Genomic DNA, 6,753 nt, shown 5'->3' with positions numbered 1-6,753 from the left:
AAGAGGATAAAACATGCAAACATGGCTGGGAGTGTCAGATCAATTGCAGCTAGAAGCAATTAAAGACATTAAAAGATGAATTTGACATTTTTGCTGGTATTAAAGCAGTTTTATTTCCAGAAATGTTTGAACATACAAAAAGTAACTAAAATGGCAAATCTTAAAATACAAAAAATAAATTATATATATAATTTAGTTGTAAATATTAAATAACTAAAATGTATGGTTTAACTGAAAAAAAAGATTAAAAAATCTAAATGGATAGCACATGTTAATTGACACTAAAACAATGTACTGAAAAGACAATGTACAACAACATAGTGTTTTACAGTCTGTTAAGTAAAAAAAAATGGATGATACTAACTTAAGTGAATGTTTATAAATATATAAAATATAGTATCAATTATAATTATGTCTTTAATAAAAGAAGAGATGCATTTGTAATGTCGTTGTAACTGAACAGTGGAACTTGGGCATTTTCAGTAGTGAACAACTGCAAGTGTAAGCGTGTATAAATATGTCAATGTTTGTATGTGTGTGTTTGTGTGTTGTGGAACATATTTCTTAAAGGTCCCGTTCTTCGTGTTCCCATGTTTCAAACTTAAGTTAGTGTGTAATGTTGCTGTTAGAGCATAAATAATATCTGTAAAATTATAAAGCTCAAAGTTCAATGCCAAGCGAGATATTTTATTTAACAGAAGTTGACTACAGTGAACGGCTCGTTTGGACTACATCCCTCTACTTCCTTCTTTAATGACGTCACTAGAACCGTTTCTTGACTAACCTCCGCCCACAGAAATGCTCCCTCAACTCTACTGGCTACTTGCGCACTTCTTATAACTTAGGCTACTGTGTTTACTCAGCTCTTACGGTGATTTTCTGAAGTAAAACTGACGCTTCATCTTTTGTGTGATGTACAATAAACTTTATTAAACTCATCAGTATATGTTTGATCATCATTCAGACAGCAGACTTGTAGGCTATTAATAAATAATGGATACATAGCCTACAAGCAGATGACAAATACGTTATAATAACTGTAATTAAACTACTAAACTATACCTGTTTCATCTCTATACAGCACTCTGACTCTGTAGGCATTATTGTCCGACTCGAAATGAACGCCGTTACTGAGAGTTTCTGATATTATCATCATTCCGTGAGCTGAAATTGTCCTGAGAGACTGAGCGCGAGCTCATGAAGCTCCGCCCCCTGGGTCGTCCAGCAGCAGCTCATTTGCATTTAAAGGGCACACACTAAAACATCGCGTTTTTCTGAGCCCCAAAAAATGTCAATTTAAACATGCTGTAAAAAATTATCTGTTGGGTATTTTGAGCTGAAACTTCACATACACACTCTGGGGACATCAGAGACTTATTTTACATATTGTGTAAAGGGGTATAAAACGGGACCTTTAAGTTTAACTTATATGGTGGCAATTGAGTGTTGTCTTTTTTTGTTATTGAAAGGGTTATGTAGGAGCATTAATTATTTGATCTTTATTATTGGTTATTCACTGTCACGTGGGCACAGGTGATCACTTCCGTTTTCTTTATTATTTCCTTTGGCGGATTGTTTGATGCTGTGTTTGGAAGGGGCGAGTTACGGGAGCCAACTTTCTGTTGACCGTATTGCGTTCATTGCTGCATATCAAGCTACAATAAAGCTGAAATCAAGATACGATCCTCATCGTCAGTCTATTGTTTTGGTAGCTAACGTCTGATAGTACAAATGAGTGCGAGCGAGTCACGAGTGGCTATTGGATGCCGCGAACAGGTTATTTAGCTTTTTTGTTGAGCCTGAAGCTAATTTTTTCTGGGTTGACTTTTTTGGCTTGTCAAACTTTTCTGAGGGCAGACAAGGCACTAAAGGTTTCTGTCTGTGATGTCTTCGGTAGTTTTGGTTTGGTTAGTGGAAGGTGTTTGTGTTGTGTTTGGTTGTTTTTTTTTTGGTTGTTGATCATCTGTAGAGAGCTTTTCCTGTGCAATGTGCTTCAATGTATGTGGAGTGTTTTCTTAAGATGTGGATGCACAGATGTTCTTGTATGTTTAAGGTTGCCTTCTGGGTTGTTGCATCTGGCGGGGTAAATTCAATTTGCATTTCCAATGGCATGATGGTGGTTTGCCGAGTTGTAGTTATTGTTGTCTTTCCGTTGAAATATCTTGTGGTGAGATTTGTGAATGTGTAGGAGTTGTTTGTTTTTACTAAGTCAATATGACCCTCCCACAATGCCAGTTCTATATCAGCAGTTGTATCAGCAATGAAGCAGGTTTGGACCTCGCATTCTTTGTTTCTAAAAGTGATTGTGTTGCTTGAAGGTTGCATGTTGCAGCCTCTAATCTGGAGATCTGTAGGTGATAAAAGATATTTTTTTAGCATGTTCAGTGTGTTTATTTAACCTAATTTAACATGATAAAAGGTATTTTACATAATATAAATGGTTGGTGTATATATTTGTTGCATTTTAAAATAAAATGTATTTGTAGTGTCTAGAATTTTTTTGTCAATTGTAGTATATTCGTGTTCCTACACGACGCATTTAAGTTTTAAGACCTACACGACGCATTATCTATCTATCTATCTATCTATCTATCTAGGATTATCTGATGTGTGTGTGAGAGAGAGGGAGAGGTAGTTTTTTTAATAGAAAATTGTACTTGCATATTATACTGTAAAAACACAATTATTGTTGATTTTAGTTGATCATATTAGATCATAAGATAGGGAATGATGAGATGATTAAAGTGACCAAAATTATCACGGTTATCACAGAATCCTGTTCAAAAAGTACTAATACTACAGAATGAAGTCAATTCAACAAGTTTTATGTTGAAAAACAGTAAATAACAAATTGATTAGCATCAATGTGCACGTTTTGTTTACGTAAACATTAAAATACTATTAAAAATGATGGCCAGATTTTAAGAGTGTTTTGCAGCATGTTATCTACTTAACATGTATAAGTTCAAATAAAGTTTTGACAAAAAAAGTTTTTTTTTTTACAAAGATAAACCTCATATTTCAGCCTTTAAATATTTTTTTTATAAAAAGAATGAGTCAAAAACGATAATGACTGACATTTACACATTAGCTTATATTTATTAGTAGTGTTTGGGTGCACCCCCATCCTTCATGTTGACTGAGCTTTCAATGTTGTTATGGAAAGGGGTGATTGGTTGGTTCTTGTCACATAACCTGCGGTGTTTGTGGCATTCTGAAAAGTTTAGATTTTTTTCATCTCGTTGCGCCTGGTAAAAAAATTAGCGTGTCGCTTCAATTATGAGCGCACTAAAGAATGTTTGTTTTGTTTGTTGTTATTGTATGTGATGTATATACACATACATCAACGTTTATGATGGAGATATGATTGGAAAAGTGTATATTTTGTAATGCCATTTTATTGTTCCCAATTTGGTTTTATAAATTGGTATTGTTCAATAAATAAAAACAACCAAAAAAATTGAGTGCGTTTGCTGCGCGCCTACATTTGAACAAACTTGAGCAGCAGCGTGCAAAAGATGCGATATGTGAACGGCCCCTGGTGAGCTAGCTCATATCAAGCTACGAGTTATTGGTAGCACGCGAGCGACGTGTTGGAGATCCCTTCTCTAGGGCTCCGCTTTGTGGGGTACAAATTTATACTTTTTTGCTACTTTGTAATAACTTTTTGCGGCTAGCGTTTCTGGAAATGATCAAGGGTAAAGACTTTAAAAGTCTTAAAAACGGCCAGATTTTCATCCTAGGTCTTAAAGGCCTTAAATTTAAAGTTCAGAATTATAGGACTTTTTAAGACGCCGCGGAAACCCTGTATATTTTTATATATATATATATATATATATATATTATACTGTATCTACGTTTGATCAGATATCCACAAACACAGTAACAGTAAACACGGGTCTAAATATTATAATATTCACCATATATCTAGCAACAGTTCAACTGCAATGTGAAATTTATGCAACAATAACAAACTAATATGTACGAATTTCTTACCTTACATCTTTCTTGTCTTCAAATCACATTCTTCTTCTTCTGAGGTAATTCCAATGTAAGCTCACGGCGCGTCTTTCAAACTCGACGAAAAGCAGAGACTTGTGAAGTGTTTTGGTGTTTTGTTGTTGAGGTAACGAGCGCGTTCGCGTTCCATGTGGAGATTTGCATGTGAATATCTTTTGCGCTCGTGGGCGTGGCCAAATTAAAAATAACTAGGAAGCGTTTGAGAAGCTGGACATCTTGTTGGTTTTATACAAATTACTTAAACAGACAATATTTGTTTTCAGTTTGAATCCGATCATTTGAAAGTACACACTTAAATGTTTATAAAGGTATATGGCTCATAAATGTGTGACAAGTATTCACTGAGTTTTTTTTCAGTTTATAGACGTGCTCAAGAAAAAGAAGTTCACTGCGACGGAGAGGCAGAACGCACACCCTGTTTATTTTCTTTATTTTACAAAAGCACAATGTTTTGATTTGATTGTAAGTGGACACATACAAAAGTAGAAATATCATAAATTTTTTTTTAATGACCATAAATGACGGAGTAATTTAAGTTTATTGTGCTACAATGTGAAGAAAATCCAGCAAAACGCGCGGGCGCGTTTGCCGACCCCAGAGAGTTAAGGCCTGGTTGGTTGGCTGCGACCAATTACCCGAATTGGTCAAAGCGGCAATGCAAAGGATACTCCAGAGATGCGTCCCTGGGCGGGAGAGTGGTCCAACCCGAAGGACGCGAACGCAACAGAGTAGGTCCAGGTCCAGGCCCAGGTACCGGAGGTGGCGCCAAAAGAAAGCTCTCTCGTAAGCGCACATACCACACCTGCCAGTACAGGTTCAAGCATGACCCGGCCCGCCTCACTGCAGAAATACTCGATGGAAGGATTGAAGGGCGATGTCCAATACCTGTTGAAACTGTATTCAACACCTTCCAGGCCAAATGGGGGGACCATCCCCCTTCCGAGGACTGGGCCGGTTCAGGGCCGAGGTGAGTGCTGACAACACTCGCCTCATGGGACCACTCTCCCAAGGCAAAATCCAAAATAGCCTCTGACAGGCATTGAACGATTCCGCACCTGGCCCAGATGGGATCGGAAAAGGGGATATTGTCAATTGGGACCCTAGGTGCGAGATTCTCATTCAGCTGCTTAACATGTGGTGGTTCACTGGAGTCGTTCCTACCCGTCTGAAGAAAAGTCGAACGGTGCTAATTCCAAAGACATCTGACCCAGGAGCGGTGATGGAGATTGGTAACTGGAGACCGATCACCATCAGGTCGATGCTCTTAAGGCTCTTCACTAGGGTGGTAACCAAGCGATTGATGGAAAGGCCCCATCCGACACTGCAAAGAAGAGCGCAGCCCACTTGCGAAGACAAGAAACTGAAGACAATTAGCTGTCTGATCGGCAGGTCAACTACCTGCAGTGTTTGTGGAGAGAAGAAAATGTGCAACTATTTTTAATTATAGTTATAGTTAAATGATTTGCTATGATTTGTGTTTCTTGCATTGGTCAGTTACTAACATACCACTGTGTCCTTACCAGGTGATTCTCCTGACAAGTAGGCTACACTGGATAAAGGTATGTAACTTGTGACTTATTAATGTAATGAGGGGTTGGAAGCATGTGGATCCATTTGCAGATTATCTTTAATAATCAAGATCAGGGTCAAACAGGTAGTGATGTGACATTTGAACCGAGGCGTCGGAGCCTGTGTCGAGAAAAAGTGGGTGTGCCAGATGAAGCCGCGATTCGAGGCTTGTGTTGTGAAAATCACGTGACTAATGACAAACGAGGCCTCGGTTTGTGTGGATACGTCATCGGTTCAGTCTGAGTGTCGCTAACTGCCACCTTGTGGGTGTTGCAGGAGTAGTAGAAGCAGTTGTAGTAGTGTAAAGTCATCTTCATTTATATAGCGCTTTTAACAATGTAGATTGTAGGGGTGGAGCCGAACCCGAATATGGTATTCGGAAAGGCACAAATAATGTGTTTTTTACAAATACTTATTTCGAACAAATACTTTAAAAAATATTTGTATTCGGGAACAAGAAAAACTTTATATCAAAAAGCTGCGTTTCCTCATTGGACATGGCGACCGGCGGCGCTGCTGATGTGGTGGCTGTAAATCCACTTGTTGATAAGAAAGGAGGAAAGAGCCACATATGGAAATATTTTGGATTAGGCTAATGTCACGTTGTCATAAGGGGCCGTTCACATAGCGCGTTTTTTTTTGCGCGTGCAGACTTCAAATGTAGGTGCGCGGCAAGCGCGCTTATAATAGAAGAGAGCAGCGCACTCGTTTTTCCAGGCGCGCCTATGTTCACGGTTGCATAGCAACGACAGACGCCACGAGAGAACAACGCTTGTGGAAAGGAGAAAGCGGTGCGAACCTATTTTTTACAGTCTATGGTGCGAACTCATGTGCGAACTGCGCTCTCCATGATGACGAGGAAGTATCAGCAAAGAATTAATTGATTTCTAGCCCTTGCATTAGCTGTAGATATATTTATGGAGATGAGAAATGAAATAAAAAGCCGTCATTATGTAATTTATGAATGAATGAATGAATGAATGAACTTTATTCTTTTTCTTTTTTCTTTTTCTTCTTCAGAACATGATCATTAGCAACAAAACATATTTTGACAGAAAACAATAAAACAAAGTCTCAACATGTTCAAAAGAAATGGAAAAAAAAAACAAGAAAGGAGAAGGAAGAAGCTAACTTATATTTGCCTTCCCCTTTTACACATCTAGC

This window comes from Squalius cephalus, assembly GCF_949319135.1.
Source record: "Squalius cephalus genome assembly, chromosome: 4".
Lineage (NCBI taxonomy): Eukaryota > Metazoa > Chordata > Actinopteri > Cypriniformes > Leuciscidae > Squalius > Squalius cephalus.
This window is presented reverse-complemented; position numbering follows the sequence as displayed.